Raw genomic sequence first — 15,129 nt, forward strand, 5'->3', positions numbered from 1 at the left:
CCTGTACGTAGGAACATCACTTACAGAACCAGGCGGGAGGGTGGCTTAGGAATGGTCAACCCGATCGTCTTTTTCTCCCTGATGTTCATTAAGTTCAATCTTGGTAGTTTATTTGCAGGGAGCCCGCCTACTTGGGTAAGCTTCTTTCAGATCTGGTGTGAGCCTTTCCTCAGGGATTGGATGAGCGGTGGCTCAGTGAAGAAACTGAATGCACGTCATGGCTACCTTCCGGCCTATATTTTGCCTTGCATGAAGAAACTGCGGCAGTGGGGATTGGGAGTGGAGGACATCAGGTCGGTCGACAGGAAAGTCCTGTTGGCTAGAGTGGTGGACTCTCATTTCCATGACCCATTGGCCTTGAAGGATTGCCCAGGCCCGATTTTGAAGGAGGGTTTGCGGTTACTTAATTCACCGCGCGTTCCGAACAAATTCTGGGACATCGCCTGGCTAACTTTCCAGGGCAAACTGTATGTTGGAGGGAACATGTGGGGTCGGAGACCGGAAGTTCGTGTCTGTCCTCGACAGGAGTGTTCCGTTGAGGAAGACATGGAACACTTTCTGATCACATGCCCCTTCAATGTAGAGGTGTATAAACAGGTGGGTGGGGTCCTAGGTATCCCATTTCTGGAGCATCTGAGTTATGCTGAGTGGGCATATGGAGCTTTTAACCAACGCCAGGGCTTTGATTTGTGCACTTTATACATAGTTAGCCTAGTGGTTAGGAGACACGTTTGGTTGGCTCGGTGTGACGTAGCGATTAGGCAGAAAATCTCGCCGGTCCAGGTGGTGGTGAACGGTATTCTCGGTGAGGTTGGGAAGATCCGGTTCTTGGAGAGGAAGAAGCTGGGGAGAGGAGCTTGGATTCTGGCTTGGCAGAATATCAAGCCTCCTTGACCTGGTGGACTCTTCTCCAGGGTGTTGCTTTACTATTCTCCCTCTTGCACCCTAGATTTTTGAGTTTTGTGATTCTTTTTTGAAGTCTGGCCGCAGACACAAAGGAGATATCCCTTTGTGCTTCTTCTATATATTGTTGGTAGCGGTGATGTTTTGTCTCGTTAATTAATTTTATTTCTTGTCTTGACTCAACGTTGTCTATAGTCTTCTGTTTTTCCTTTGGGCGTAAAAGACCCATTGTATGACTGTGTGGTATGAGTGGTGTATTGTAGGTGATGTCATCCTTTTTTTTTGGTGGTGGTGTATGTTATGTGTTTTTTCTTTTCTTTATTTATTTTTAGTACGTTGAATAAATGATGTAATGTAGGTGTTGTTTCCGTTTTTGTATGGAAGTGGCTGATTGATACTCCTTCAACATATCTAATATCTCATATGAGAATGATTTATGAGTTATGTGTTTATATCTTGTTTTGGGTATTTCCCTTGCATTATATGTTTTTCTGATGTAAATACTGTAAATAGAGTTATTGCTTGATGAAATCAAGTATAAAACAGGATGTTTAATGTTGTATATAAGATCTTTTGGAGGAAAAATCTCTTGTATAATTTTGCTTTCAGATATGCATATTTTTTAATTTATTTATTGCCTATAATGTATGCTATATGATCCTGTCTTTTATAATAAAATATCTTGAGGAGCTAATCTTGGTCAGAAAAGGTTACATTTGAGCAGTGGTGCTCAGCAGAGCTCGAATATTCGAGTAGCTCGAATATTCGAGCTCTTTTTCAGCTATTCGAGCTCGGTATTCGAGCTCCGAATAGCTGCAGCTATTCGAATGGGCTATTCGCGTACACTCGAATAGCCCATTCACTATTCGAGCTATTCGAGCAAACGGCGCTATTCGAGCTCGGTACCGAGCTCGAATAGCGTCATAGCCCAGATTGATGTCCTTAGAGCCAATCAGAGGGCTCTCAGGCCCTCTGACGGCAGCCAATCACAGAGGGGGACCCTGGCCAGCCCCTACCCTATAAATAGCGGCCGCCATGTTACGTTTCGCCGTCCTTGCCTGAGACTTGCATAGAGAGAGAGAGTTGCTCCTTTGTGCTTTGGCTTAGCAAGAGCTTTATTGTGGTCATTTACCTAGCGTTTTTGCTCACATACACCTCCTATACACACCTATATTGTTGTTAGTTAGTTAGACATTGTATTTTAGTTAGTAGCTTTTGTGTTACATAGAGACAGGCCAGCTGCTGCAGGCTTACAGCTTTAGGCCTCAGGGCCTGCCTGTGTGGGCAGCTGTCCTCCTGTCCTCTGTTTATTTCTCTCATCTATACCAGTATTTCTGCTGTCCTTTACTACTGATTGTATTAGTATTGTAGTTATATACTGTAACTGTACTAGGACACTCACTGTCACTGTTCATAGGCTACTAGCTGCTCCTGCGTGTGTGCACTCACTGTCTGTGTACACACTACACACACTCTATTTCCAAGTTCTGATAACTGATTGATTATTGTAATTGAATATTGTAATTAGTTAGTTGTACTCACTGTTACTACTTACTGTACTAGGAGTCTCGGACACTCAGTCACTGTTCATAGGCTACTAGCTCCTGCGTGTGTGCACTCACTGTCTGTGTACACACTACACACACTCTATTTCCTTCTGATAACTGATTGATTATTGTAATTAGTTAGTTGTACTTACTGTTACTACTTACTGTACTAGGAGTCTAGGACACTCAGTCACTGTTCATAGGCTACTAGCTCCTGCGTGTGTGCACTCACTGTCTGTGTACACACTACACACACTCTATTTCCTTCTGATAACTGATTGATTATTGTAATTAGTTAGTTGTACTTACTGTTACTACTTACTGTACTAGGAGTCTCGGACACTCAGTCACTGTTCATAGGCTACTAGCTCCTGCGTGTGTGCACTTACTGTCTGTGTACACACTACACACACTCTATTTACTTCTGATAACTGATTGATTATTGTAATTAGTTAGTTGTACTTACTGTTACTACTTACTGTACTAGGAGTCTAGGACACTCAGTCACTGTTCATAGGCTACTAGCTCCTGCGTGTGTGCACTCACTGTCTGTGTACACACACTACACACACTCTATTTCCTTCTGATAACTGATTGATTATTGTAATTAGTTAGTAGTACTTACTGTTACTACTTACTGTACTAGGAGTCTAGGACACTCAGTCACTGTTCATAGGCTACTAGCTCCTGCGTGTGTGCACTCACTGTCTGTGTACACACTACACACACTCTATTTCCTTCTGATAACTGATTGATTATTGTAATTAGTTAGTTGTACTTACTGTTACTACTTACTGTACTAGGAGTCTAGGACACTCAGTCACTGTTCATAGGCTACTAGCTCCTGCGTGTGTGCACTCACTGTCTGTGTACACACTACACACACTCTATTTCCTTCTGATAACTGATTGATTATTGTAATTAGTTAGTTGTACTTACTGTTACTACTTACTGTACTAGGAGTCTAGGACACTCAGTCACTGTTCATAGGCTACTAGCTCCTGCGTGTGTGCACTCACTGTCTGTGTACACACTACACACACTCTATTTCCTTCTGATAACTGATTGATTATTGTAATTAGTTAGTTGTACTTACTGTTACTACTTACTGTACTAGGAGTCTAGGACACTCAGTCACTGTTCATAGGCTACTAGCTCCTGCGTGTGTGCACTCACTGTCTGTGTACACACTACACACACTCTATTTCCTTCTGATAACTGATTGATTATTGTAATTAGTTAGTTGTACTTACTGTTACTACTTACTGTACTAGGAGTCTAGGACACTCAGTCACTGTTCATAGGCTACTAGCTCCTGCGTGTGTGCACTCACTGTCTGTGTACACACTACACACACTCTATTTCCTTCTGATAACTGATTGATTATTGTAATTAGTTAGTTGTACTTACTGACTGTCACTACTTACTTACTTACTGTACTAGGGACACTCACTCAGTCACTGTTCATAGGCTAGCTCCTGCGCGTGTTTGCGCGTGCGTGCACTCACTGTCTGTAGTGTACACACACTAAATTTACTTGTGATTACTACTGATTATTGTAAGTTGTAACTGCTAGTTGTACTTCCTGACTGTTACTACTTACTTACTGTACTAGGGACACTCACTCAGTCACCTCACCCACCAACCCACTCCATTAAAGTACCCCACTTTTCACCCGCCCTTTTAAAAAACTTTTGTCTATACGCCCAAAACATCGAAGATGTCTGGAAGTGGCAGCCAGCACGGTTTGGGCAAGGGGAAGGGCAGCAAGGGAATCAGGAGGAGAGGGAGCAGCATTGTGGCAAGCCGCGGGCGCGGGCGCGCCACCATGCACAGTTCCGCAGCAGCAGCAGCAGCGTCAGTGGCTAACATTCCTCCCATAGCCACTGGCCGTGGACGCCTTGGGCGCCGCCCAGCAGGAGCATCTGCAACTCACGCTGCAGAGACACAGCAGCAGCAGCGTGTAGCACCTGCTCCGATTTTCCTCCAGCCGGGTCGGAAACGTCCCATTGAGGAAAAGCATGCAGACACTGTGGTGCAACTCATGACGGAGGATGAGCAGCCCGCCATCAGCTCTGCATCTGAGGCCTCCACCCTCACCACCACCACCACCACCCCTGTTCGCAGCAGCCGCCCAGCAGGGTCTGGGGAGGAGGCCAGTTCACCGTCACTCGCCGACCTGTCATTCAGCAGTCTTTTGACCCCAGGCATCATGAGTAAATTGTCTGCTGTTGTTGGCGATCTTGAGGAGGAGATGCTGATGGGCACTTTGGGGGATGAGGGATTGGACAGCAAGACTGTGGCGACAGTCAAGCAGCCCATCCATGCATCAGGAGAGGAGTTTGGGGGGTCCTCATCCCAGCAGGACATGTTTCAGGAGGGGGAGGATGTTGATGACCCGGTGACAGACAGAGACTGGGTGCCACCACCTCCAGGGGATGTCGTCCTCAGCAGCTCTGAGGAGGAGGAGGAGGATGCTCTTGTGGGCCTTGCAAGGAGGCGCATCATTGCAAGCATTGGCAGCAGCAGTAGGCAGGTCCCACAGCCTGCTGGTGTCTCAGGCTCAGCAGCAGCAGCAGCAGCATCTGCCAGTACCACCACCAGCCGCACCCAAGCCCCCCAAGCCCCCCCCCAAACCACCACAGGGAGACAGGCAGCAGCGCTTCCATGCCGTAGGGGGATGTTTCTGTCACCAATCTGGCGCTTTTTCACCATGCCCACAGTGTACAGCAAGTACGCCACTTGCAACCACTGTCAGCGGAAGTTGAGCAGAGGTGCAGACCCCTTAAAGTTCTGCACCAGCTCGCTCATCAACCACCTTGCTGCGAAACATTTCCACCAGCATCAGGAGTTCCAGAGGCTGAAGGCATCTGGTGCTGGCAGTGGCACCACACCCATCACTGCACAGCCTTCAGCAGCAGCAGCAACAGCAGCCACCCGCCCTCCTGCTCCTCCAGCAGCACCAGCAGGAGTGCGGAAACGCACTGCTCCTCCCCCCTCTGCAACTCCTGCCGCCGACACTGAGGCCTGTTCTGGCAGCCAGTCCTCAGTGGCCTCCTCCGCTGTGTCTGCTGATTCCCGTGCCAGCAAAAGGCCACGCCAGAGCCTTTTGAGCGAGTCCTTCCAGGGGGTGGTTAGGGCTCTGCCTCCCAGCAGCCGTCGCGTGTGGCAGCTGAACGGCTTGCTGGCACGGGCCATGTGCTCCCAACTCCTGCCGTACACGCTCGTGCAGGAGGGGAGCGACATTCGTGCGCTGCTTGCTTGCGCAGCCCCAGACTGGCAGCTCCCCAGCAGACACTTTTTCTCCCGCAAGGCCATTCCTGCACTGCACCGCTTTGTGATGGCCAATGTGGAGCGAGGGCTGGAGCATGCGGTTGGTGAAAGGGTCCACGTCACCATGGACTCCTGGAGCAGCCGCTTCGGGACAGGCCGCTACCTGTCCTTCACTGTCCACTGGGTCAGCTTGGTGGAAGGGGGTGAGGATGGGAGAGCAGCAGCGGGCACAGCAGCAGCAGCAACACAGTGGGTGGTGCCACCCCGCAGGGTCAGGGGAACTGCAGCAGGTTCCTCCGATCCTCTGCCATCCTCCGGCACACCTGGCCAAACCCCCCGCCTCAGCAGCAGCGTGAAGGCCCGCCACTGCCAAGCGCTGCTGCACTTGGTCAGCCTTGGGAAGACCAAGCTGACGGCAACCCATGTGTTGGCCAAACTCCAGGAGCAGGAGAGGATTTGGCTGACCCCCAGAGGCCTCAGAGTCGGAGAGGTGGTGGCCGACAATGGGGCCAATCTGGTTGCCGCAATAGACAGGGGAAACCTGACCCACATCCCCTGTCTTGCCCACGTGCTGAACCTGGTGGTGCAGAAGTTCTTGCGCACCTACCAGGGGATGGGCGAACTGCTGGAAACGGCAAGGAACGTTGTGCGTCACTTCCGGCGCTCGGCTGCAGCCTGTGCGAGCCTGGAAGACGTGCAAAAGGAGCTGGATCTGCCACGCCATCGGCTGATCCTTGACGTTCCGACTCGCTGGAACTCCACCCTGGCGATGTTGGAGCGTCTAGTTGAACAGAAGCGCGCTGTCAAACAGTACCTTGCCCTGGCCACTGTTTCCGCCGCTCAGAGAAGGGACAAGACCAGCAACATCCCGTCCATCGTCCCCGATGATGACTGGAGGCACATGCAGCAGGTGTGCTTAGTGCTGGCTCCCTTTCTGCAGGCCACTAACATGGTGAGCAGGGACCATGCTATGGTCTGCGAGTGGGTGCCCCTGGTTTGTCTGCTGAACAGGGCCCTCGATGCTTTGCTGGAACAGGGAGCGGCAGCCTTGGACCAGCAGGAGCGGCAAGCAGCTGCACAGTCCACCTCTGAGGGGGAGGAGGAGGAGGACTTGGTGGAGGTCCCTGACCTTGCTGCTGATGAGGGGGAGCAGCACAGTGCAGCTGAGTTGGTGCGGGGGTGGAGAGAGGATGAGGCTGACGAGGCAGAGGAGGAGGATGAGGACAGCAGCACTGCCGTCGATGTGCCAGCAGACGTGGCCCGCCTCTTCCCAATGGCAGCGCACATGCTGACGTGCCTGCACAGAGACCCCAGGGTGATCCAGATGAAGCAGAGGGAGGACATCTGGATCAGCATGATGTTGGACCCACGCCTCAAGGGGAAGTTGAGCCAGTTCCTGCCGCCTGCAGGAGGAGACCCAGCGCAACAAATAAGGAGCTTGCAGCAGGCCCTTGTTGAGCGCTTGGAGGAAGCCTTCCCCCAGCCTTCCACCCCCACTGTCCAGCAGCCAGCACAGAGGCAGCAGCAGGTGCCTGCATCCAGCAGCAAGCGCCCCACAGACCTGCTGTCTCTCAGCCACGAGCTCTACAGGACTGTAGAGGCTCCGGCAGCAGTGACTAGAGAGGAGGTGCATGCAGCAGCATCCTCCACCGGTCACAGCCAGCGCCTGACCCGCATGGTGGCTGACTACATGGGGTCCTACAGCGGGCTTGACAGCGATGCCCCTGTTGATCCCATGGAGTATTGGGTCAAGCGCCTGGAGATCTGGAGCGAGCTGGCGCAGTACGCCCTGGAAGTGCTGTCCTGCCCCCCTTCCAGCGTGCTGTCCGAGCGCTGCTTCAGTGCAGCTGGTGGTGTGGTCACCGAGAAACGCTCACGTCTGTCTCACAAGTCTGTGGACAGACTGACGTTTCTCAAGATGAACCAGGCGTGGGTGGAAGGCGAGTTCCTGGCCCCTGTTGTCGGCGAGAGGGGGACATGAACTGGCTAAGAACCATCGTTAATGTGCCTTACCACCCTTTACCACCTCCTGGCTCCTGCCCACTAAGCCAGCCTGGTTCACTTTGACTATTACGTCGCCTGCAGCCACACATTTTACACCTACAGTGGGCTGCTGTGTACTGCCCTTCTGCTGTCTGTCTGTGTTTCCCACTGCCAGGGTACACAGATTTACCTTCTGCTGCCACTCTGCCACCAGCTATTACGTCAAACAATAGCTATATATCTGTGTAATTTGTTTTACAAACAAAACCAAAAAACCATTAAAAAAAAAAAAAAAGGTTTAATTTTTCTGAGGTGCCCGGGTTGAAAACTGTGTTGTCCCAGTTGTGTATTGGACACGATGTGGGCTGCACGACCGCTGTCTGGGACCTCCTGTTGTGTTCATTTACGGCCTGGTATCACCGCTAGGTACCAGGGCTATTATGTCACGCTGCCTGCCTGCTGCCACACTCACACTACTCCTCCATTCCTCCTGATGATGCTGCTGTCTGTCTGTGTTTCCCAACGCCAGGGTACACAGATTTACCTTCTGCTGCCACTCTGCCACCAGCTATTACGTCAAACAATAGCTATATCTGTCTGTGTAATTAGTTGTAAAACCAAAACTACAAAACCATAAAAAAAAAAAAGGTTTAATTTTTCTGAGGTGCCCGGGTTGAAAACTGTGTTGTCCCAGTTGTGTATTGGACACGATGTGGGCTGCACGACCGCTGTCTGGGACCTCCTGCCTGCTGTGTTTATTTACAGCCCTGGTATCACCGCTAGGTACCAGGGCTATTATGTCACGCTGCCTGCCTGCTGCCACACTCAAACTACTCCTCCATTCCTCCTGCTGATGCTGCTGTCTGTCTGTGTTTCCCAACGCCAGGGTACACAGATTTACCTTCTGCTGCCACTCTGCCACCAGCTATTACGTCAAACAATAGCTGCTCACATTACTCCTCCATTCCTCCTGCTGCTGCTGCTGCTGTCTGTCTGTCTGTGTTTCCCAACGCCAGGGTACACAGATTTACCTTCTGCTGCCACTCTGCCACCAGCTATTACGTCAAAAAATAGCTATATCTGTGTAATTGGTTGTAAAACCAAAACTACAAAACCATAAAAAAAAAAAAAAGGTTTAATTTTTCTGAGGTGCCCGGGTTGAAAACTGTGTTGTCCCAGTTGTGTATTGGACACGATGTGGGCTGCACGACCGCTGTCTGGGACCTCCTGCCTGCTGTGTTTATTTACAGCCCTGGTATCACCGCTAGGTACCAGGGCTATTATGTCACGCTGCCTGCCTGCTGCCACACTCAAACTACTCCTCCATTCCTCCTGCTGATGCTGCTGTCTGTCTGTGTTTCCCAACGCCAGGGTACACAGATTTACCTTCTGCTGCCACTCTGCCACCAGCTATTACGTCAAACAATAGCTGCTCACATTACTCCTCCATTCCTCCTCCTGCTGCTGCTGCTGTCTGTCTGTCTGTGTTTCCCAACGCCAGGGTACACAGATTTACCTTCTGCTGCCACTCTGCCACCAGCTATTACGTCAAAAAATAGCTATATCTGTGTAATTGGTTGTAAAACCAAAACTACAAAACCATAAAAAAAAAAAAGGTTTAATTTTTCTGAGGTGCCCGGGTTGAAAACTGTGTTGTCCTAGTTGTGTATTGGACACAATGTGGGCTGCACGACCGCTGTCTGGGACCTCCTGCCTGCTGTGTTTATTTACAGCCCTGGTATCACCGCTAGGTACCAGGGCTATTATGTCACGCTGCCTGCCTCATTGACTGCCTGCTGCCACACACTCATCCTCCTCCTCCTGCTGCTGAATTTACCTCCTGCTGTCTGTGTGTTTCCACTGCCAGGGAGCACATACAATGGCGCTTCCAACATGCGTGCGCCACCAGCTATTTGTTACGCTCAAAAATAGCTGCATTTCTGTAAAAAAAAAAATTTGAAAAGAGAAATAAGTGAAGAAGAAGACGATATAGAAGAAGATGAAGAAGAAGAAGATGAAGATGATGAAGAAGAAGAAGATGAAGAAGAAGATGAAGATGATGAAGAAGAAGAAGATGAAGAAGAAGATGAAGATGATGAAGAAGAAGAAGATGAAGAAGATGAAGATGAAGAAGATGAAGAAGATGAAGATGAAGAAGATGAAGAAGAAGAAGATGATGAAGAAGAAGAAGAAGATGAAGAAGAAGATGAAGAAGATGAAGAAGATGAAGATGAAGAAGATGAAGAAGATGAAGAAGAAGAAGATGAAGATGATGAAGAAGAAGAAGATGATGAAGAAGAAGAAGAAGATGATGAAGAAGAAGAAGATGAAGAAGATGAAGAAGATGAAGATGATGAAGAAGATGAAGAAGAAGAAGAAGTTGAAGATGAAGTAGATGTAGAAGAAGAAGAAGATGAAGAAGATGAAGAAGATGAAGAAGAAGATGAAGAAGATGAAGAAGATGAAGAAGAAGATGAAGAAGATGAAGAAGAAGATGAAGAAGAAGATGAAGAAGATGAAGAAAAAGAAGATGAAGAAGAAGAAGATGATGATGAAGAAGATGAAGAAGAAGAAGAAGAAGACAATATAAAAGAAGAAGATATAGAAGAAGATATAGAAGAAGAAGATATAGAAGAAGAAGATATAGAAGAAGAAGAAGAAGAAGATATAGAAGATAAAGAAGAAGAAGAAGAAGTATATACAGTACTGAACAAATGTCTGGACACAACTTCTCTTTTCAACTTTTTTTTTTAAAGGAACATCCCCACATAATCACTTGCTGTTGTTACTTGGAAAAAAAGAGGTTTCTTGCATCATTCACCCTCAAAACAAGTATTGGAAGCTATTTAAGGCCATTTCGAATAGTCAGCTCGAATAATGAGCTCGAATACCGACTCGAATAGTGAGCTCGAATTCCGAGGTCGAATCGAATAGTAAAAATTATTCGACTCGAATATTCGACTGATCTCGAATAATTTACTATTCGAATTCGACCTAACTCGAATTTTGAAAAGGGGTATTTGAGCACCACTACATTTGAGAAGACTAATCCATTGATTCTGCTGTGGCATAGAGTGCTTTACCTGCACTTTCCTAGGTGCTGTCATCAGAGGCATAGAACCAAATCCAGTACTGTCAAGTGTTTTCTCTTTCCGCGGTAATGAGAATAGGTGCATACATGCAGCATGTCCCCAGTTGATTACTTGTTGATGGCACAATAATGAACCACTCAACATTCCACTCATACACACCTCATTTTAAAAGCACACAAAAGATCGATATCGGCAAGGTAGTGTGGCCGAGCGGTCTAAGGCGCTGGATTTAGGCTCAAGTCTCTTTGGAGGCGTGGTTTCAAATCCCACCACTGCCAGTCTACAACTTCTATCTTGCCTCGCAGGCCTCTTGTGGATCTCCTACGTCCCTTCATCAACAACAAGAAAGCTCAAATACTTCACTTTTCCTCCATCAGCTTGCACAACAACATGAATGAGGCGTACCCAGCACCACACTTTCTTTCACGGCTACAAAGGAATACAGTTTAGAAAAAAAAAGTGTTTACAATGGCTTAAGACCTTTACATGCACTTTTCCACTGGATTCTGACAATGTGCCACAGCTCATAACTCCTGGCTGTGGAGGACCTTTTGACAGCAACAGTGGCAACAGATAGGACTTTCTACAAAGTAAACAGGGCAAAGATCTCATTTAGATGACTGAGGTGAGATCTGCCCCTATTACCCAATAGTAGGCAACTGTTTCCTCTCAATTGTAGGTGAATGGCATTTTAGGTATACATGCAATAGCATCTATTCCAGTGCTACGGGCTACATTGTACATTGTACGTAAGTGGACAATTGTGATTTTTTTAGACAGGTGACATTACTTTTGCATAAAAGCTGATACATTAACTACGTGGGCAGTTAGGGGTTCGAGAGGATGTCTTTTATTGTACGCCAGGCCAAAGCAGGTTTTCTCAACCAGGGCTCCCTGGAAACCCAAGCTTCCTTCAGGACTTTTCAGGGGTTCCCTGGCATTTTCCCCACTTGTGCTTACAGTGGCTTCAAGAGGAGCTGTTAGGTATAGGGTCTCAGAGAAAATAAACACATATATCAGTAGCTAAACATTGGCTGTACTTACATTACATATGCATTTCACTGTCCACGTTTGGATTTCACAGAATCTTTATATAGTATTTGCAGAGAATGATGCTCCTGACAGCTCATGGCAGGTTCCATGTTTGTCTGTCTCCTATGAAGCCAAATGTGTCGTAACGTCCTTCCTGCTTCCTGATGATTAGACTCACACAAAAGATCGGTAATGTAAAACACTAGGCTAGTGGACAATTTGGGTGCAACATAAGTACTAATGCAAATATTGTTAATACGGCACATGCCTACAGGCGCCTTATGTGGGAGAGGGGGCCACTCTTCTAGATCACTGACTACAGTCTAATTACTGCCTCATATCACTAGCCTCAGACACTAATGCTGGGCATATACAGCTCAATACTTCTTATCCTTCTTATACAACCTAATCCTTGTCTCATGTCACTAAAGAAGATATGAGACAGTGATTAGAGTGAAAAAACAATTAATGACATAAGAAAGGGATGAGAGTTCAGGATATTTTTACTTGGAGAAGTGGCCTGTGTTTAGGAGCAGGGTTAAGGGTACCAGAATGCTTGTGCCTATTGGGCTCTGAGTTGTAAATCCAGTGTTATGTCTGATTGTCCTGCCCAGAAGTTCCCTTCCACATTGAGTATCATGCTCAGTGGGAAGTGAAATAGAATGCCCCCAAAATATCTCAGCTTCCACACCACCTACACTCCCCAAATTTTCAGGATAAGGAGGGGAATTTACCCCTGTTGGTTCAAGATAGTTTTCTGTAATCTATCTCTGGAACCAGCAGGGCTCGGGGCTGCAATTGGCACAGAGGTATATTGGGGGGTCCCCTCTCTACCCTGAACATTTGGGGATTGTTGGAGGTGTGGAAGCGGTGATATTTGATTTGTTTACTGCCAGCAGCACAATTGGTGAAATTGTGTGAAAAAATTTCACAAAAAGGTGAAAAAAGGTGAAAAAGTGGAAAAAAGTGAAAAAAGGTGAAAAAAAGGTGAAAAGGTGAAAAAAGGTGAAAAAGGTGAAAAAGTGGAAAAAAGGTGAAAAAAGGTGAAAAAGTGAAAAAAGGTGAAAAAAGTGAAAAACACTAGTGGACAAAAATGTATACAGAAATTTTACTTTATTTGACAAATTTTATCACAAAGTTAAAAAAAATCATTTTTATTCATGTCTTTTTTTGATGACTATAATAAAAACTAAAAATCGCAGCAGCAATCAAATAGCACCAAAAGAAAGCTGTATTAGTGCCAAGAAAAGGAGGTAAAATTCATTTAGGTTGTATGACCGAGCCATAAACTGTGAAAGCTGCAGTGGTTTGAATGGAAAAAAGGCTCTGGTCCTTAAGGGGCGAAAAGACTGTGGTTCTTAAGTGGTTAAGCAGCGGGGACCCGGCAGAACTGCACGGAGGGCGCGGATGGTGTCCTCCGTGCCTTCAAAAATCATACAGGTACGGAACTTTTTGTAAATTTGGGCTCATAAGTCCTTGAGGAGAATAGTAGGTATAAGTCAAAAGAACTTTCCAAAGACCTTGTAGTTTGAGAAAATTGATTTTAAAAATAGTCTTTTTTGAACAATTCTTTTAATTTGTATCCACTATTCTCCTAATATTTAGCGATTCTGGTAGCAATATCATAGGGGCCTTTGTTCACTGCCAAAGTCAGCACAAAATTACACGTAGATTACGCAGAAATTCATGTGTAATCATGAATGCTTAAAATTTACTTTAAAATTACATTTTTCACCAAACTTTACATTATGATGCGGAATTTCGGCTCTTCATGGTTTGTGTTCCTCTACCCTCTATTAGTGCCTATGGACTATATGCAATGTACATTGCATGAGAATTGCTATGCCTCCTACTCTATGGATATGAGTTGGCAATTTACTGAGTGCCTACATCTGAGGGCCCTATGAAAGGTGTGTTTTTTTTTCTATGGGGCTCCATAAGCTCAGTATACTTATATCCTGTCATTTCAGGTATCCTTTAACTGGTCCAGGGTCAGACACTACCCACCATATATCAATATGCACAGACCTCCCCCCCCCCCCCCCCCCCCATATATTCCCAACCCCACTTTTTTTTCTCTCTCAGCTAAGAGCTGTTTGATGAATTATAATCTGCATACCCGACTTCAGAAAGCTCAATGAAACTTGTCCTATTAGTCTATTTGGGCTCTTGCCTGGCAGAATGGAGTGCACGGAATGGATAGAAAGGTAAGTCTATAATGGGAGTAGGACAATAAAGGAGACCTTGAAAACTTAATTTGTTTTTTTTTAATTCAGAAAAACACCCCCATGGGGCTGGGGTGTGAGTGACACACCCATACCCCTAAACCAGGATTGGTTGCCCTCAACTGCCTATTGCCCCAGCTTTCTCTATGGTTTTGAAGAACTTTCCATAATGTGTAAGGCTTATGTCTTTTTAGCAGTGAAGCTGCACCTCTCATTGAAATCCTAAACTTGGCTTAAAATCCATTTTTTTTTCCTTCAATAAGCTCCAGGAAAAGTCCACACTGAGGTGACCTAGGCTCCTCCCAGGAACAGGAAATCTTCACCAAGCATTCACATTTTCACATATATTAAACAGACATCCTATAGCTCAATTCAAGGTTTCCTTTTCAAGAAAGCAAGAGCAATCTGGTCACTTGCCTGTCGGTCAGCCAGGTGTATTGAGACTAGCTTGGTGGCATGTCTGCATGGACCTATCTGGGAGGTTAATGGTAGGTGTAATGCAATGCAGTAGAGACTTGGTTGGGAGCCTCAAGCCTCCAAAGAAGGTACCTGTCGGTGACCAGATGGGAGAAGTGACAACCATGATTCTCAGGTAGTGGAGGCCAAATATGCACAGGAAGTGACAGAGGGCAGTCCTAGGCCTCCAGAAGTAGTGATGGGCCGAACCTCCGATTTAAGGTTCGTGAACCCTGTTCACGAACTGCCGCGGAAGGTTCGGTTCGCAGAAACTTCCACGAACCGCAATAGACTTCAATGGGGAGGCGAACTTTGAAAACTAGAAACATTTCTGCTGGCCAGAAAAGTGATGGAAAAGATGTTTCAAGGTGTCTAACACCTGAGATCTTTCAGTGACTACAAGAGGGGAAATTTTTTTTCAAAAATAAAATTGATTTTCTCAAAAACTATAAGGTAAAGTAACTCCTGACTGTGGGAAAATTAAGCGCCCGCCGACTTTAGCAGTTAATAGCAAAACCGCTTTAAAAGCTGTTAAAAAATGTTAAGGAGAACAGTGGGAATAAGAGCAAAACATTTTTTTCAAAAAGACCTTATAGTTTTTGAGAAAATCAATTTTAA

The 15,129-nt window shown here is 46.7% G+C and overlaps 1 non-coding gene across 1 annotated transcript; it reads left to right on the plus strand.

Annotated features, from left to right (window-relative positions):
- The first annotated feature begins 10,994 nt into the window (after window positions 1-10,994).
- On the plus strand, window positions 10,995-11,076 carry TRNAL-UAG (transfer RNA leucine (anticodon UAG)). The gene has a single exon. It is a non-coding gene; the product is annotated as a tRNA-Leu (tRNA).
- Window positions 11,077-15,129: the final 4,053 nt, after the last annotated feature.

Source organism: Hyperolius riggenbachi, chromosome 12 (genome assembly GCF_040937935.1).
Source record: "Hyperolius riggenbachi isolate aHypRig1 chromosome 12, aHypRig1.pri, whole genome shotgun sequence".
NCBI lineage: Eukaryota > Metazoa > Chordata > Amphibia > Anura > Hyperoliidae > Hyperolius > Hyperolius riggenbachi.